General features: G+C 39.1%; 1 pseudogene; it reads right to left on the reverse strand.

The window, feature by feature from the left end:
• Positions 1-11,389: 11,389 nt before the first annotated feature.
• On the reverse strand, positions 11,390-13,685 carry LOC147378142 (immunoglobulin superfamily DCC subclass member 3 pseudogene; annotated as a pseudogene).
• Between the last annotated feature and the right edge of the window lie 6,793 nt (positions 13,686-20,478).

Here is a 20,478-nt window from a genome sequence, read left to right on the forward strand (position 1 = left end):
TCCAGATATACAAACTGGGTGTTGAAGAGACAAAGGAACCAGAAATCAAACTGCAAATATTTGTTAGATCATGGAGAAAGTAAGGGAGTTCTAGAAAACATCTACTTCTGCTTCATTGACTATGCTAAAGCCTTTGTCTGTGTGTATCACAACAAACTGTGGAAAACTCTTAAAGAGACCAGAATACCAGATCACCTTACCTGTATGCACATCATGAAACAACAGTTAGAATTGGTCATGGAGCACCAGATGGGTTCAAAATTGGGAAAGGAGTATGTCAAGACAGTATATTGTCACCCTGCTTATTTAAAATCTCTGCAGAGTATATCATGTGATATGCAGAGTTGGATGACTCAAAGTGGAATCAAGATTTAAAGTAATTTTTAAGAAATGTGTACTTATTCAGTTCAGTTTAGTAGCTCAGTCGTGTCCGACTCTTGGCGACACCATGAATCACAGCACGCCAGGCCTCCCTGTCCATCAGCATCTCTTGGAGTTCACTCAGACTCACGTCCATCGAGTCAGTGATGCCAGCCATCCTCTGTCATCCTCATCCCCTTTTCCTCCTGCCCCCAATCGCCCCCAGCATCAGAGTCTTTTCCAATGAGTCAACTCTTCGCATGAGGTGGCCAAAGTACTGGAGTTTCAGCTTTAGCATTATTCCTTCCAAAGAACACCAAGGGCTGATCTCCTTTAGAATAGACTGGTTGGATCTCCTTGTAGTCCAAGGGACTCTCAAGAGTCTTCTCCAACACCACAGTTCAAAAGCATCAATTCTTTGGTGCTCAGCTTTCTTCACAGTCCAACTCTCGCATCCATACATGACCACTGGAAAAACCATAGCCTTGACTAGATGAACCTTTGTTGGCGAAGTAATGTCTCTGCTTTTGAATATGCTATCTAGGTTGGTCATAACTTTCCTTCCAAGAAGTAAGCGTCTTTTAATTTCATGGCTGTAGTCACCATTTGCAGTAATTTTGAAGCCCCCCAAAATAAAGTCTGACACTGTTTCCACTGTTTCCCCATCTATTTCCCATGAAGTGATGGGACCGAATGCCATAATCTTCGTTTTCTGAATGTTGAGCTTTAAGCCAACTTTTTCATTCTCCTCTTTCACTTTTATCAAGAGGCTTTTTAGTTCCTCTTCACTTTCTGCCATAAGGGTGGTGTCATCTGCATATCTGAGGTTATTGATATTTCTCCAGGCAATCTTGATTCCAGCTTGTGCTTTTTCCAACCCAGCGTTTCTCATGATGTACTCTGCATATAATTTAAATAAGCAGGGTGACAATATACAGCCTTGATATACTCCTTTTCCTACTTGGAACCAGTCTTTTGTTTTGTTATTTTATTCTGGCTATTTTTGTAGTTTCTCTCTGTTCCTTTATTTTTATCGTCCCTTCTTGTTTGATGACTTTCTTTAGTATTTTATTTAGATTTGTTTCTAAAATTTTTGTGAATTTACTATAACTTTCACCTTGTGGTTATGGTGAGGTACACATTTTGCATCCCTTATATTTAACAGTCTATTTTAAGTTGATATCAACTTAAATTTATACACACTCCAAAATTCTATGTTTTTATTCCTCTTATTTTATGCTTTTTCATGTCACATTTTATATCTTTTTATTTTATTTATCCTTTGGAAATTATTGTAGTCTTAATTAACTTCACTGATTTTATTTTTAAACCTTGGTAGTAGCTTGGCACCCCACTCCAGTACACTTGCCTGGAAAATCCCATGGACGGAGGAGCCTGGTGGGCTGCAGTCCATGGGGTCGCTAAGAGTTGGGCACGACTGAATGACTTCACTTTTACTTTTCACTTTCATGCATTGGAGAAGGAAATGGCAACCCACTCCAGTGTTCTTACCTGGAGAATCCCAGGGACGGGGGAGCCCGGTGGGCTGCCGTCTATGGGGTTGTACAGAGTTGGACACAACTGAAGTGACTTAGCAGCAGTAGCTTTACAAGTGATCAATCCAGTAATTTACTGTATATTTATTTACTTTTACCAGGGAGATTTTTACTTTCATATATTTTATTATAATTAAGTACTGCTATTTCATTTCATATTGAAGAAGTCCCTTTAACATTTTTTTGTAAGTCTGATCTACAGTAATGAACTCCTTTAGTTTTTGCTTGTCCAGAATACTCTTTATCTGTCCTTTAATTCTGAATGATAACCTTGCTCTCTGTGTGTGCTTAGTTACTCAGTTGTGTCCAACTCTTTGTGACTCCACAGACAGTAGCCCACCAGGCTCCTTTGTCCATGGGGATTCTCCAGGCAAAAATATTGGAGTGGGTTGCCATGCCCTCCTACAGGGGATGTTCCCAACCCAGGAATCGAATCCAGGTCCTCACATTGTAGGCAGATTCCGAGCCACTAGGAAAACCCAAGAATACTAGAGTTGTGTAGCCTATCCCTTCTCCAGGGGAACTCTTGACCCAAGAATCCAACTGGGGTCTCCTGCATTGCAGGCAAAGGATTCTTTATCAGCTGGGCTAACTGGGATACACGATAACCTTGCTAGGTAGAGTATTTTCAGTTGGAAGTTTATTTATTCATATGTTTTCTTTTCAGCACTTTGAATATGTCATGCCACTCCCTCAAGCTTGCAAAATTTCTGCTGAGAAATATGCTGATAGACTTATTGATAATTCTCTTTTATGTAACAATCTGCTTTTCTCTTACTACTTTTCAGATTCTCTCTTTACTTTAACTTTTGACATTTTAATTATAATGTGTCTTGGTGTCAATTTTATTTGAAACCCTCTGTGCTTCCTCTATCTGGATATCTGTTTCTTTCCCTTCATTGTGAAAGTTTTCAACCATTATGTCTTCAAACAAGTTGTCTGCCCCCTTCTCTCTTCTCTTTTTGGACACCTCTAATGCTATTATTATTCCACTGCATACTATCTTATAGGTCCCATGAGTTATCTGTATTTAAAAAATATATTTTTTTTCTTTTTACTGCTCTGAATTAGCTGCATTGTTTAGTCTTTCAGCTCACTGATTTGTTCTTCTCCTTCACACAGCCTGATTTTGAACCCCTCTATTTTTCAGCTCAGTTATTTGCCAGCTCTGCAGCATCTGTTTTGTACCCTCTTATGTTTTCTGTCCTCTGTTGAAGTTCTCACTGTATTCGTGTCATCTTCTCCCAAGCTTATTGAGCATCCTTGTGACCATTGTTTTAAATTTTTTATCAATTTTTTATTACTTATCTCTGCATCAAGGTTTTTTTGAGATTTTTATTTCTTTTAGAACGTTATTCTTTTCCCTTATTTTGCTTGATTCTCTGTTTTTGTGTCTATATATTAGGCAAAATAGCTATCTGTCTTATTCTTGAAAGAGTGACTTTGTGTAAGAGATAAAATTTCTTGTTCAACCTTGCCCTTGCTCTTGTTTGATTGTAGAAAACTTTGTGAATATCTAAACTTCTCTATTAGTTCTGATATGTCCCTCTTACTGAGGGTGCACTGAGACCTGTCAGTTCACCAAGAAGAGGATGCACATTTAGCACCTAGTTTTAGACTACTGAAAGCCATATATATACACAGTCCTATGGGGTTTCAATTGTAATCTCTAGTGGCCTTCATTCCAGGAAATCTGGAGGTGTCTCCTGGATGACACTGGTAAAAAATTGTGACACCAAACATATATATATATATATATATATATATATATATATATATATAGTTCTCTCTTTCTGGGAGAACTTTTTTAGCTGTAGTAAGGCTACAGGGGTGCACAAGGATGATATCTTACTGCTTACATTCTCTAGAATGCCTCCTTAGCTTCTGGATGTATGGGAAAGCTGAAGCCTATACCTTAGGCTACAGCTCTAGGCTATATAAACAGGCCTTTCATTGTTTTATTTTTTATTTATTTATTTTCCAGAAAACAGGAGTTATGTTTTAGTCAGTTGTGTATGCAATACCCCGGATGGAGGCCTGCCAAGTACTGTCTCTCTGATTGTTACAGTCTGGGCAACTCAAGAATGTCAGCCCCCTTGGCCACCAAGTAAGGCAATCAAGTATCTTCTATGTGGATTGTATGTGTCCAGTGGTTTTAGTTAGGCAGCCGGAGAGTATAGGGGACAAGGCACATTCACTAGCTTCAGAAAGGCAGCAGGAAAATGTTTTGACCATGTACACCTATGAGTTTCAGTAATGCATTGATGGGTTAGTGCTTTGCCTATGCACATGTGAATTTTAGGCTGGAAGATGGAAAATGCCATGATCGGTCAGTTCCAACAAGGAATTGGGGAGGTGTTGCATCTGTGGGTACTCTCCAGCTTTAGTAAGGCAATGGGATAGCATCCCAGTCTATTGCCCCTCTATGTCTTAGCAAGGCTGTGAAATGGTATTACCTCTGAGCTCACTTACCTATGCTAGTAGGGCAGGTGGAGAGTGAAATAATGGTATCTGCCAGTACCCCTGCCGCCCAGGAGAGTTTCAACTATTCCTTGATATTCAACAGATATTTTTGGATGAGTTTCCTTCACATAGAGTCTAGAAGCTTTCAAACTATTTTCTCACTGGATCTCAGAGTAAGTGGGACTGCATGTGAACCTTTTAAAAAGAGGGTCTCAATTTCTTAAAGTATTTCTGTGGGTGCTTAGTCACTCAGTCATGTCTTTGTGACCCCGTGGACTGTAGCCCGCCAGGTTCCTCTGTCCATGGGCTTCTCCGGGCAAGAATATTGGTGTATGTTGCCATTTCCTCCTCCAGGGGATCTTCCCAACCCAAGGATTGAGCCTGCATCTCCTGTGTCTCCTGCATTGCAGGCAAATTCTTTATCTACTAAGCCATCAAGGAAGCCCCTTGAATTTTAGTTCTGTTGGTTTCCTAAGGCAGATATTTTGGGGCTTCATTTCTCCACTACAGATTCCAAGAGCATCAACCCCTCACTCCTCCAGGGGAAGCACCAGACTGGTAAGATTCCTCCATATTTTATATCGCATGTCACCGCCCCAGAGGTTCACAGTGAGACCGTCTTTGCTTTGTCTTGATGTGGTCCTTTAACCCTTTCTTGTGAAGAAGCAGTTCATCTATTTTTTTTGGATCTTTTTCAAAGGGGAATAATTCACATGTAGCTGTAGATCTGGTGTGTCCATGGGAAGAGATGCGTTCAGGATCTTCCTATGCTGCCATCTTGGACCCCTCCACTTAATTTTATTCCTTTCTGTTCTTTTAATATTTTCTTTTTCCTGTTTGTATTCACTCTCTTTTCTTTGTAAATTTAGCTTATTCTTCTATTCCTAGTTCCTTAAATTGGGAGCTTAGATCATTTATTTAACACTGTTCTTCTTTACTAAGTATTAATGTTATAAATTTCCCTTAAATCACTGCTTCTGCTATTTTCCACATTTTTGTTATACAGAGCTTTCACTTTTATTCAACTTAAAATATTTTATAACTTTCTTTGTTACTTCCTTTTTAACCCTTCAGTGATTTAGACATAAATTATTTAATCCCCAAATATTTTAAGCTTATCAAATATTGCTTTTGTATTAATGCTATTATATATTATAGTTTAAGAAAAGACTTTGAATAGTTTCTAGTCTTTTAGATTCATTAGTGGTTTTCATGGCCCAGAATACTATTTATCTTGGTGAATGTCCCAGGTGTATTTGAAAAGAATTTCTATTTTTATGTCATAGTTATGCTGTATAAATGACAATTTAGTTCATTTTTTGACATTTTGATTCAATCTTCTATACTTTTATTACTTTTCTATCTACTTGCTCTATTGATTGTGGAAAGAGATGATGATGTTTCCAACTATAATTGTAGAATTGTTTATTTCTTATTTTAGTTCTATCAGTTTTTCTTTCATTTACTTTGAAACTCTGTTACTAAGGAACCTAAATAACTCTGTTATTTAGGAACCATGACAGTTATTGGAGAATTGATTTTTCACAATTGCTTAATGTCTCTTGTTATCCTTAGTAATAGTCATTGTTCTGGAGCCTACCATTTCTCATATTAATATAGTTATTCCAGACTTCTTTTGATTATTGTTTGCATGGTATGTAGTTTTACATTTTCTTAGACTTTTGGCATATTTGTGACTTTATACTACAGCTGAGTATCTTTTATACAGCTTATAGTTGAGTCTTTTTTATTCTTTACACAATCAGGTAAAATCTGTCATTAGATCTCTTTTTAGGTCATTTACTTTCTATGCAGTTATTTATATCAGTTTCTTTAGCTCTAATATTTTATTACTCATTTTCTCTTTTTTCTTTCTGTTTTTTTGCCCATTTATTCCCACTTTATTATTTTTCATTATATAAATAAGTTTTAGGATTTCATTTTAATTTACATACTAAGCTTCTGGTGATACTTCTTTGTATTATTGCTTCATTCTTTGCTTTAGGGATTACAACATACATATGCCTAACCTTTTGCAACCTAATTTTCTTAATATTTTAGTACTTCACATGAAATTCAGATGTCTTAAAAACATGTAAGACTCCTTATTATTACCACTCTCCTTTATTTTATATTTGTCAAATATATCTATATACATTTAAACCTACTGTCAGTGTGGTAATTTTTATTTTTAATATTTATGTGTATATTTACAAATAAAAAATAAAAATTACCACATGATAGTAGGTTTTTTATTATATATAGATATAATAGTTTGAAAACTAAATATTTAGGTGTATATTTAGAGACTTCCCCAGTGGCTCAGTGGTAAAGAATCTGCTTGCAGTGCAGGAGCCGCAGAAGACTCAAGTTCAGTCCTTGGGTCAGGAAGATAACCTAGACGAAAGCATGGCAATCCACTCCAGTATTCTTGCCTATAGAATCCCATGGACAGAGGAGACTTGTGGGCTATTGTCCAAAGGGTTGCAAAGAGTTGGGCACAACTAAAGAGACTTAAACACACATGCGCATGTGCACATCTGAAAAAATATACACATAAATATTACAAAAATAATAGTTATATATTTACCCAGGCACTCATCACCCAAGTCATGGAACTCCCTAGTTGAGTTTCACTATTGGAAATAGCACAAGAGGAAAGATAAAAATAAAATATGGATACCCCCTGCCCTCTTTGGAACATGTGGTCTCCTTTTCTTTACTCCTGTGGCTAGAAAGATGAGATTTCAATTGGAGATTTAGTTGACAGCATGCTCACTGCTACACAGCCTCATGACTGGAGAGTTCCTTCAAAGCAAAGTTGCAAAAGAAACAAAAAATTGAGAATCCCACACACATACAGCTTGGTTCTCATATTTTTTTACTTTTACCTATAAATCACTTGTAAGGGTCCTCAGGTAGTTGATTTTTTGCTTCTTATCCAGTTGCTTAGTAGAAGACACAGGCTAAAGAAGGTATACTTGACTGAAAGAAACATAATCCCATGTATGTTTCCCAGCATGAGAAAAAGATTTATGTCAAAATGAAAAACTACTCATGTTACATGTAAAATAGAGCACATGACATATTGATTTCATATAAGACTTTGGATTTATGCAGTAAACAAGATACACAAGCTTTATGTAAATTTAATGAAAAACATAGTATTTAAATTGAAATGTGCTGTGTGAGGAAAAAACATTTTTTGTGTGTGAATTGCTAGGAACCAGATAAACTGGATATCATGTGAATCTATAGAAAAAGTTTCTCCTTGACCTTTCTGAGTAAATTTTACTGCTATGATGTGTACCCCATAGTTATTTAAAGAAATTATCTTTACTAAAAAATACAGGTGAAAAACAAAAGGACATGCTTAAATGGAGTTTTCATGATTTGACATAAACTGATTCTGGCTCTTAAATATTTTATTAATTTGTTTTTTAAATGATGCAAAAAAATACATACAGTGAAATTACAGAGATCAGAGTTTAGGATTTAAACTTTCAAAGGAAAGATGTACAACAAGCATAAATGCTATATCTATAACAGAGTGGTTTGACCTCTGTAAACCTTGTTTTCTTTTTTAAAATTTTATTTTATTTATTTATTTTTTTTAATTAATTTTATTTTATTTTTAAACTTTACATAATTGTATTAGGGAGGAGGGTTCAGGATGGGGAACACATGTATACCTGTGGTGGATTCATTTTGATAAATTTTATTTTATTTTTAAACTTTACAATATTGTATTAGTTTTGCCAATATAGAAATGAATCCGCCACAGGTGTACCTGTGTTCCCCATCCTGAACCCTCCTCCCTCCTCCCTCCCCATACCCTCCCTCTGGGTCGTCCCAGTGCACCAGCCCCAAGCATCCAGTATCATGCATCGAACCTGGACTGGCGACTCGTTTCATCATCTCTAAAAATGGAATAATTACTCTTTGTTAAATTTATTTGGCAGGTTATATAAGCAAGCATTTACAAAGTACTTCACCATGCTTCTAGTGCTTGATGCTCAGTAAATGACTGTTGATGTCATTATTATATTCTAGTATTGTATCAGATACTAGGGAAATGAACCATAATGAAAACACATACCAAGTCTGAAGAAACAAGTAGAAAAACATACTAGTGAAAAGCTATGTAACCACATTGTAATCAAGTTATTGAATTACAACACAATAATTGTAGAAGCTTTAATATAATAAATGCAACTGAATGTGGAGATGGAAGCAAAAGGCCATTTTATTATGTATGTTATCTCACACTATCTACATGAGGTTTTCCATCAATATGAAAAAAGATTACGTAAAATGTTTAAAAAATGAGATCTCATCAATGTTGGGGTAAGAAAAATCTCTAAGGTATATCATTATGAAGATGCAGAGATACAAATGATTGTATGCTGATTATGCTGCCATTTGAGTAAAATGAAATACACTCATGCACATATATATGATTATTATTGTAATGATACGTAGAGAAAAACCACAAACAGTATTTGTCCTGGAGGAGAGATGGAGTACAGTAACAAAACAGAGATTTGCTTTTCAACTTAAAGTTTTCAAAATATTTTCCATTACTTTATATTGTGTCTTATGTTATTAGAATTTTAATAACACAGTTAGGGAAAATATAATGTTGGAAAATATAATGTTGGAAAGTATTTTTATGTATTAATAAAATGTATATAGAGTAGTAATTCAATAAAGGCTAATATTTTAAGCACCTAATTAATAGTATCATTTAATTAAAGAGTTCCTTCTAAGATCCATTAGCTAATTACATTTTTTATTTATTATTATCATCCTTCCAAAATTCTTGGTGAATTTCCAGAACTTCCTTAAGGTGTCAGAAATATTCATTGATCTGCATACAGACTAAACTATTATCAAATGTCTTACAATTTTCCAATATTTCTACCATTCCTTTCATTTTTCCTGTAGTTTGCTAAGCTCAGAATGACATTCTCTGCTTCCTTTATGACTATTCTATACATGAATGAAGTAGGGATTTCTGAGACTCCAAAATCCAAGGGCTTTACTTCAATAAACTTTGCTCAGGTAACCATGCGTTTCTCCAACTAGGTCACCTGGACTCTGGATTGAGGCCACTGCTTCATCTTTGCTGCTCTAAGACATACATTGGGTCTCTTGGACTTTTCCAATATTTTAGTTTGACTTCTTCTGCATGGCAGCATGGCATGAACCTATTTTATGTATGTGTATTTTGTCACAAATATGTATATATTTTTAAAATATGTATATATAAATTATAAATACACATATGTGTATACATATACATATATATGTAATTTCAACCTAAAGCACATTGGGCCTCTTATAGCACTCATGATTTTAAAGTAAGTTGTTAAACTATAGGAGTTTGTAGCAGACACAGCAGGCTGCCTATTAAATACTCATTTTCTCTTTGTGCTTACTAAGACAGCCCCAGTTCTAATTGGGGTGACATTATGCTTTGCTAAAAATATGCTTTTTACCAGCCCATCTGGGTGCTAGGTAACAGCGATGTTGCACATTTCTGTACAGGGCCACCCCCTCAGTCATTCAGGGTTTCAAGCGAATGTTTTGTGGGCCTCTCTTTCTATAAACAGTTTGATTAAAAATATGTTACAGACTTCTGGTGAGCTGCATTAGACATATTTCTCCTGATGAATGCAACTGAAAATCCTGATTATTATATATAAAACAAACATAGAAAGATGCTGAATGGTGAAGAAAAGTAGATAGCCTGTCTAGGAATATGGTAACATAGGGATGATATAAGGTAGTAAATTCTTTTGGTTTTCTCTGTCTTGTATATACCAGACTGTGAAGCCAACCACCCGGAAATATCAATGGACACATATTTAAGAAAAATAAATAAAAAATAAACAAGAAAAGCCTGCTTTCTCTGTTAAAGGGCCAAGAAAGGATAGACATGCAAGGAAAAATGTCTTGGAAATAACCACTCTACTCCAGTAAAACAGCACATAAAAAAAAAAAAAAAGGAAGTACTCCACTCTCAATTCCATCAGCAAAAACTGAGTGGAAAACCAAAATTTCACAAGGTGTCCCAAACTCCTGGTCAGGGTAACGTCAGAGAAGGCATGGTCAGGAGCCAGCACCTTCCTCACCAAAGATCTTGGAGTGTCTTAATAAGTTCACCACTCTATTCAGACTAAGTTGACAGCAGAAAGGAAATCTATAGATCTCTCCCACCCATGAGTAACAAAAAGCCTCTTTCCTGACTGCTTGGAGGGATGGCAGAGGGGCTCTTATGGAGAGTTAAATTTCTACTAAGGCTTACTGAGAACAGTGCTACCTTCTCCATGGTATCAGTGGAGGCCACGTGCAGAACAGTAAAAGAACATCTCTGTCCTTCCTAGCCAGGTTGATATAAGTGGCTGCCTAGAGAGGAAGGAATTTGGTCTACATATAAACACCTCTAAGGAATGTGTTTTTTTTAATTTTTTTTTCCACTTTGGCTATAGGGCTTTTATTCAGTCAAAATGAGTGTGACAAAACCCAAGATGGGCCAGGTGGCCCCATCTCCCCTCCCTTAGATCCACACTTCCCTGGGGACAGGGGATCCCAGGAGGAAGGGGGTGTGGAGATGACACTACAGGGACCAAGGGGCACTGGCTGGGAGGTTTGAGGTGCCCGGGTCTCAGGCCCAGCATTGTGTAATTCACCTTCCTCTCTCTCTCTCTTTTTTTGATTTTATGTTTGTTCTTTTTTTTAAAGGAAAACATTAGTTTAGTTCCAAGTCATGTGAGTACAAGCAGAGGTGAAGGGGGGCCTTGGCCCAAGGTGGGAGCTCCTGCAGGAACCCCTCTGGGTCCTTGGAGGGGTTTCTTGCTGAGGCTACTGTAGGTCTTGACAATCGGAAAGTCAGTCAGGACAGAAATGCAGGGAAGCCCCTATGTGAATTCCCACATGAAAGGAGAAATCTTGCCTTTGACCTGAGAATGGGGGGGTTGCTCCCTCCAGAACCTGCCAGACACTGGCTACTGTCCTGAGGGAGCTTGTTGGGCAGCCAGTCCTCCATTCAGGATGCCAGGGCCTATGTCCTAGGGTGGCAGGGAAGCGTGGGCCTTGGCCTCCAATGTCATCTCCTCCAGAAGGCTGAACCCCAGAAGCAGCAGCATGGAGAGCTGGGTCTCCTCATACAGGGGGAGGGCCTTGGGGGAACAGCTGTTCCAGTTCCTTCATGTCCACACATTTCCTGCCTTGGCCCAGCTGGCCTCTCTCTCCCTGTCCCACCCCATTCAGGGCTAGGACACCAGGGTCCCTCTGGCTCCAGGGGCCCTAAGTTGGAGAGAGGTGGTTTTCCACACCCTTACACAAGAGGACCCTGCCCCTTTGGCCAAATAAGAGGAAGAGGACACAAAAGATGATGCAGGTGACCTCGATGTGGATGCTGATGACAATGCCCATGGTGGGTGTCTAGTTGGTGGCCCCCTCTTTCCGACAGTCACATAGTGGGCTTAAGGATGCCCTTTTAGATGCTCCCCTCAAAGACAAAAAGCAGACTGCGGCATTGCCATCCCCATGCTGGCTGTAGGCAAGCAGCTTCACATCGTACACTGCAGTGGGGTCAAGCTGGCTTAGGCTATAAGAGAAGACAGTTCCAGGCAGCAGGATGGGGCCTGTGAAGGGGGCCTTGCTTGCTGGGTGGTAAAAACACCTTGAAGCTGCCCTCTTGCTAGGCCAGTGGGTGCCAGGGCTCCCACAGCAGCTACAGGGTGGAGCTGCCCAGGACCCTCACTGACAGTTGAGGGGGGAGTTGCAGTTCACCTAGAGTGCTGGCCAGGGTGGGAGTGAAGGCTGAACTGGACCCACCTCCCCGCCCCCCGCCCCAAGGTGTGTAGACTTTGATGTAGAAACTGTAGGCAGTGGAAGGCTCCAGGTGGCTCACCAGGTGCTGGAAGGTGCTCTTGCTGATGACTTCCTGATGCTCCAGCTCTGGGGAGTCGGCAGCCTTCCTGATGTATAGACTCACAATCTCCTTGGTCTTCACCAGGGTCTTGGTCCAGGACACGTGGACCTCAGTGGACAACAAGAGACCACCTGCAGCCCCTCAACCCACAGCAGAGTCAGTTTGACGCTGGCTTAAGAGAAGCTGGCACTGTTCTCAGCCACACACTGGTAAACAGCCTCATCTTCCGAGCGATTCCAGAAATGATCAGGGCCTCTGGGCTCCAGCACCTGTCCATTCTTCAACCACATCACATGAGGGGGCGGCTCACCCTGGGCTTGGCAGGTGAACATGGCTGTAGTCCCAGCCAGCCTGGAGATGGACTGGGGGTGCTGGACAAACTCTGCTGGGGCTTGCACCACCAGCCGGATCTGGGCCCTTCTCCTCACCCAGGTGCCGGGCCTTTTGGCCGTGTAGACATAAAGATGCCTGAGCACTGGACAGTCACGTCTGAGATGATGAAGATCCCCATGCCTGGCACCTGGGTGCCCTCCACCCTGATGGGGTGTTCATGCAGGGGACTCCAAGACACAATGGGTGCAGTAACACACTCAAGCATAGCAGTCTGGTGCACAGTTAGGGTGAGGCTCTCAGGCCCTACAAGGACTGTAGGCTCCTTGCAGGCCCTGGAGCCCAAGCCTGTCACAGTGAAGATGCCTCTGTCCTTGGATCGAAGGCTGGTTATCTGAAGCACCCTCTTGGGCTGCAGCATGTACCTCTCCTCGTCCGTGTCATTGGGGACTTTGTTCTTCTCCCAAGTGATGAAGGGTTTGGGGAGCACATGGATTTGGCACTGAAAGCGGAACACACTGCCCTCCTCACCCTCAGTGGCCTAGGGATACACGTGGAAGTCTGCCATGGTTGCAGCCTGGATTCAAGCCTTCCGACTGACCACCAGCCCAAACCAGTTCTTAGCCACCTACGTATAGTCCCCCTCATCTGAAGGGCTACCTCCTCCATCCAGCAGGAAGTGGCGGATCATCAAGGACCTATTGGCCAGCACAGGGGAGTGGGGACTGTCCAGCAGCTCCACCCCATTCTTCTTCCAGGTGATTAGCACTGGAGGAGTCCCCTCCACCTCGAAACCCAGTATTAAAACGGGCTGCCCAGGGATGCAACATCACTGCTTGGCTCCACAGCAAATGCCAATTCAACAGAGTGGTCAAGACCTTCACTCACTGCAGGCAAGAGCAGCATCAGTAGCGGCAGCAGGAGCCAGGACAGCAGCTCCAGAGCGTGGTGCACTGAGCAACAGTGGGGCTCATGTTCTGCTAGACTCAGCAACGCCCAGCTCTGGGGCCTCTAGCAGGCTCACAGTGCTCCATGGGGCCAGTGCCAGGGCTGAGCCCGAGGGGCTGGGGGCTGGGGCCACATGCTTGCCTAGCAGTGCTGAGGGTGCAGGGGGAGCACTGCCCCTTGAGCCGTCTTGTACCCTGGTGATCAGAAATGTATTTTGAAGAAAGAAACCTCAAGTATTAATAATTGAGTCCACCAAGACCCCAAGATATAAAATCAAAACCCTAAAATTAATTGCATTTCTATATACTAGCAGTAAACTTGCAGAATCCAAAAATAAAATGCAATATCATTTACAACTCAAAAGAAAAAGAAAGAAAGAAAGAAACCCAGAGGTTTAAATCTAACAAAACACATGCAGGTAAACTAAAAACTATAAAATGCGAATGAAGGAAAGAAAAAACTATCTAAAAGATGAAATACATTACGCCTCAAAAAGAACCTAAATAAATGGTGAGACATACCATGGATTGAAGGGATTTAGCAAAGTTAAGATGTCAATTCTTTGAAAATTATTACACAAGTTTATCCTATCAAAATGTGAGCAATTTTTTTTTTAATAGGACAGTTTATTCTAAAATTTCTATGGGAAGTCAAAGGAACTACAATAGCCAACATTCTGGTAAAGTAGATTAACAGAGTTATTCAAGATTTATTACATAGCTTCAGTAGTCAAGACGGGACTTGGGATAGACAGACAGATCTATTGTGTAGAATGGAGAATTCAGAAACAGTTCCATACATTTACAACCAACTGATTTTTGACAAAGGTGAAAAACACTTCAACAAATTGTGCTGGAGCAATGTATATTCATACTAAAGAATTATACCTCAGCTTAAACTTCAAAACTTACGCAAAAAATTAGCATGGAATGAATGATAGATTTAAGTGTAAAACTATAAAAGTATAAAACTTAAGAGATAAGATAACATAGAGAAAATATTCTGGACTCAGGGCTTGTTGAAGAGTTCCTAGACATGACATCGAAACCGCAATCCATTAATGAAAAAATAGACATCTGATTTTATCATAATTAAAAACTTAATCCATTTAAGGTTTAGAACTTGGTGAAGAGTTCATTGATATGACACCAAAACCATAATCTATTAATTAAAAAATAGAATCTAACTTTATCAAAATTACAAACCTAATCCAACTGGAAATGGGAAAAGCCATAAAGGGATATTTTATTGAAGAGAATTTTTAGATGGTAAATAAGCAAAGAAAAGATGTTTAACATCACTAGCCATTCAGTTAAGTTTAGTTCAGTTCAGTCACTCAGTCGTGTCCAACTCTTTGTGATCCCATTAATCGCAGCTCGCCAGGCCTCCCTGTCCATCACCAACTCCGGGAGTTCACTCAGACTCACATCCATCGAGTCAGTGATGCCATCGAGCCATCTCATCCTCTGTCGTCCCCTTTCTCCTCCTGCCCCCAATCCCTCCCAGAATCAGAGTCTTTTCCAATGAGTCACCTCTTCAAATGAGGTGGCAAAAGAGAATGGCAATTTTATACCACAATGGAATATTACCACACACTTTGTAGAACAGCTAAAGTTAGCAACAGTGACTAAATATCAAACCCTGGCAAGGATACAGAGAAACTGGATCTCTTATACATTGCTGGTGGGAATGTGAAATAATACTACCATTCTGGAAAATAGTTTGACCGTCCCTTAAAAAATAGGTTAAACTTACACTTAACAAATGACCCAGAAATTATTTGGGCTTCCTTGTGGCTCAGATGGGAAAGAATCTGCCTGCAATGTGGGATACCTTGGTTCAATCTCTGGGTTGGGAAGATCCCTGGAGAAGAGAATGGCTACCCATTCCAGTATTCTGGCTTGGAGAATTCCATGGACAGAGGTGCCTGGCAGGCTATAGTCCATGAGGTCGAAAAGAGTCGGACATGACTGAGCAACATTCACTCAGACTCACTGGGCAATTATCTCAGCAAAATTAAATCTTATGTCCACATAAAAATCTACACATGGTTTTTCATAGAAGGCCTTTTTGGAGTGGTCAAAACTGGAAACAACTCATAAATTAATGGTTAAACATCTGTGATACTCTGGAATTTCACTTAGAAATAAAATTGATTAAATTACCAACTTGAAAAGATCTCAAGGGCATTGTGTTGAGTGAAAAAGGTCAATCTCAAAATGGCCACACACTACTTAAGTATATTTATATAACATTCTCTAAAAAAAATTATAGTGCTGGCAAAGGAATTAGTGATTGCCAAGAGTTATGAAATGTTGGGGGAGAGGTGTGTGTATATAAGGATAAAAAGGTAACATGAGAGGATCACAGATGTAGAAAACAATCCTATGGTTACCAAACTGGGGAAAGGGAGTTGGGATGAATTGGGAGATTGGGATTGGCATATACATACTGCTATATACAAAATGGATAACTAATAAGGGCCTGCTGTATAGCACAGGGAACTATACTCAATACTCTGTAATGGCCTAAATGTGAAAAGAATCTAGAAAAGAGTAGATATACATATTACTGATTCGCTTTGCTGTACACCTGAAACTAACATAGCATTATAGATCAACTGTACTCTAATAAAAATTAGTAAAAAAGATAATGAGGAAAAATTTGTGGTGATGGAATGGTTATGAATCGTGATATAGTGTGGTGGTGATTACATGAACTTATCCCACTTCAGTACTCTTGCCTGGAAAACCCCATGGGCGGAGGAGCCTGGTAGGCTGCAGTCCATGGGGTGGCTAAGAGTCGGACACAACTGAGCGACTTCACTTTCACGCATTGGAGAAGGAAATGGCAACCCACTCCAGTGTCTTGCCTGGAGAATCCCGGGGATGGGGGAGCCTGGTGGGCTACTGTCTATGGGGTCGCACAGAGTCAGACACAACTGAAGTGACTTAGCAGCAGCAGCAGCAGCATGCATGTAGTAAAAAGACAATGAAACATACAATCCATCAAAGTCAAATCCTTGGATTTGATATTGTACTATAATTATACAAGATGTAACACTTGGGGAAACTTGGATGAAGGGTATGGCACACGTCCCTGTATTATATTTGCAACTTTCTACAAGGCTGTTATTTTTTCAAAATAAGAATGCATATTGATATATATTATATACATACATATTATATGGATGTGCATTAAAAACATATAATGTTATAAATAATGTATATCATATAAAGCATATTATATATAATTGATTTAATGTGCCCATGTAAAGTATACTGATATATCAATTGATATATATGATAGTGTGAAAAGAGAGGTTGTTACATATTTTTTACTATCCAATCAGTATATATGAAGATTCTTCATGAATCCCACCCAATATGAGGTGTGGTAATACATGGTGTCTACTTTCCTTACAAATGGTCTTACTGAAGGACCCTAGTTTACTCTTGAGCTTTTTCCTCTGCTCCTTTTTTATAAAAATAGGAGTTTTCTGGGGAACCTAATACATAGTTTATGCCTCTCAAATGCTCTGCTTTCGGTATTGACTTTACTTGGTTCCCTTCTTGATGTGTGTTGTTTTCTTTATGAGATTAAATTTTCTCTTTGTTCACTGCCATATTCCCTGGATCTAGAACATATTAAGAAATCACAGTAAAATTTTCTGTGACTGGATGTATAAATATGCACTAAAGAAATTAAACAAATTTTTTTCATAGGTGCCAACAAAGTATAAGATGTTCTATGTTGGGTCTCAGAAGGATATATATGTGTCAAATGAAAACACATAAATGGCTTCACCATCCCTTTTTTCTTTTTTAACACTTATTTTTAAAAAATTTTTGTTGACATACAGTTGATTTACAATGTTGTACATTTTTTTAAATTAAGTAATCCTTTGATTGATTAATGAGACATTGTACCTTTGCTTGATTTCTGTAGTAAATATTTACAGGAAAACTCAAATTATTAATCAAACAGGAATATCTTTTAAGCATTTAAATAAACAAAAAGAACCATGTTGAGATAAATTTCTAAATCCAAAAGTTTTGGAGGAAACAGTAAGGATGAAACAAAAGGAATGTATATGTATTTTCATTTTATTTATTTATTTACCTGTGCCAGGTCTTATTTGCAGCACATGGAAGCTTTTTTAGTTGCTGAATGTGGAATTTTAGTTCCCTGCCCAAGGACCGAACCTGGCGTCCCTGAATTGGGAGTGTGGATTTTTAGCCACTGGACCACCAGGGAAGTCCCAGGAATATATATTTTTAAAATAAAAGAATGTAGAGAAATGAAGAGGAAGAAGGAAAACAAAAACTGAAATACAAGAGGCAGAATGATAGACAGGCTGTACAATGCTCACCCTCATCTTAGTCATCCATAACTCTTGCATAATGAAAAGCTTTTATGTAACAACATAAGAGATTCATCCCGCAGGACATGATTCAGTACAACAAAAATAAAATAAAGGTAATTAGTTCAATGATTTTTCAAGGAGAAACTGGCTGTTCTGCATTGTGCCATGTTGTGATATGCCTGTAGGAGGGACAATAAAATAGGGAAAGAAAAGATAAATGAAAAATGAACTTAATTAAAAATACATGTCGTCTCCAGACAAACTGATTTAAATCATCCAAGTTGTAGAAAAACAATTTTAAGCATGCAACAATTTATAGAATACTGTTTGTTAATCTGACCTAAGAAATCTAATGAAGATAACCTTTCCAATCAAAGGCCAAGGGAAACTTTGTTTTATAAAATGTTGTATAAAATTATCCATGTGGACTCCCCTGGTGGTTCAGCAGTTCAGACTCCATGCTTCTACTGCTGAGGTCATGAGTTCCACCCTTGTCCTGGAAACAAGATTCTGCATGCCAAGGGACAGGAGGCTTCCCAGTTGGCACAGCAGTAAAGAATCTGCCCACCAAAGCAAGAGACATGGGTTCAATCCTTGGCTTGGGATGATCCCCTGGAGTAGGAAATGGCAACTTGCTCCAGTATTCTTGCCTGGAAAATTCCATGGACAGAGGAGCTTGGAGGGCTATAGTCTGTGGGATTGCAGGGTGTCCGATATGACTGAGTACAATGCTGCATAGCACAGCCAATAAATAGACAAAACAATATAAAAACTGGAAGAATGTCATGTATGGATGTGAGAGTTGGACTATAAAGAAAGCTGAGCTCTGAAGAATTAATGCTTTTGAACTGTGGTGCTGGAGAAGACTCTTGAGAATCACTTGGTCTGCAAGAAGATCAAACCAGTCAATCCTAAAGGAAATCAGTCCTGAATATTCATTGGAAGGACTGATGTTGAAACTGAAATTCTAGTACTTTGGCCACCTGATGCAAAGAACTGACTCATTGGAAAAGACCCCAATGTTAGGAAAGATGGAGGGCGGGAGGAGAAGGGGACAACAGATGGTTAGATGGCATCACTGACTCGATGGACATGAGTTTGAGTAAGCTCTGAGAGTTGGTGATGGACAGGGAGGCCTGGTGTGCTGCAGCCCATGGGGTCACAAAGAGTCAGACACAACTGAGTGATTGAACTTAACTGATAAAAACTTGACTCCAGCATAGTTAATATTTTTTAATTAAATATAAAACTATAAATTTAGATTTTTCTAAATATCAAGGTACCAGAAAGTAAAACAAAATAGTAATTAAAATAAAAATGTAATATTTGAAGGATCAACTAGAAGCAAATAAAAATCAGTATTTTGAAGGGATAGATGAGAACAGAGTTAAAGAGACAGAACTAAACACACAAGGTATACACTATTGCTTTTTGTAGTTTTGAATTTTGAAGCATAAATTACTTACAATGTCAAAAATGAAAATGAAATTGGAAAATAAGAGACCTAGGTAAATAAACCAGATATTATTAACTAGAGAAAGAAAAAAAAAAAAAGTGACCCACTGCCAGGAAGCATTTAACAGGAGGCTTCCTGTGTGCTGTTTTGGATCCGTCATGAATCCTCTGTCCCTTATTAATTTTTGAATATTCAGGAATTAATTGGAGCAGCAAGCTACTCCTGGGGGCTTAGGAATGTATGTATTTCCTTTGTTAGTTTTTCCATATGCTGATAAGTAACTATTTACGACCCTCTTCCTTTTTATGAACCATACGGCAAAAGTGATTATTTACAACCCTCTCTCTTTCATATGGATGACCTCATGTTTCCTTGATAACTTGTAAGTTTTGATTTTATCTCTGCTGAGAATAGCTAACTTGTGAGACAGTATAAATATTCAAACAAAGTTGAATAAAATACCTTTGCTCCATCAGAGCTTTGGTCCCTGTGTCTTCTCTTTCTCTCTTCCCCTCTCTCTCTTTCTCTCTCTCTCTCTTTCAGGCTAATTCTCTGGAGCGCAGAGGCCCTCTGAGTTCACTTTCCTTCCCCAGGCTTCTAAGACCGTCTCAAGAAGGTGCTCTACACCTTCACCCCATCTAGAGGTCACTTGAGGCCTTCGTGAACAGAGCAAGCCCCATGTCAGGGACTTTATTGGTTTTCTGCATAAACCAAGGAATATCAGCCTCTTTCTCTCTCGTTTATTTTCTTATCATTGACTCTGGACCACCAGGTTCCGGTCCATTAAAGGACCTCAACAACCCACCACAGTTTTTGTTATTTTTTTAATTTTGAAATCATTTTAGTTTACAGAGAAACTGCAAAAGAAAAGAAAATGAAAGTGTTAGCCACTCAGTTGTGTTTGACTCTTTTGACCCCGTAGACTGACTGTGAACCTGGATCTCGCTCCTTGCAGGAAGATTCTTTACCATCTGAGCCACCTGGGAAACCCAAGAAACTGCAAAAGTAGTACTAATTTTGCCCCACTTACCCTAACATTATCTCATGTAATGTTAGT

The sequence above is a fragment of the Bos grunniens genome, chromosome 2, assembly GCF_055505025.1.
Source record: "Bos grunniens cultivar Pamir isolate PY7600 chromosome 2, Bosgru_T2T1.0, whole genome shotgun sequence".
Lineage (NCBI taxonomy): Eukaryota > Metazoa > Chordata > Mammalia > Artiodactyla > Bovidae > Bos > Bos grunniens.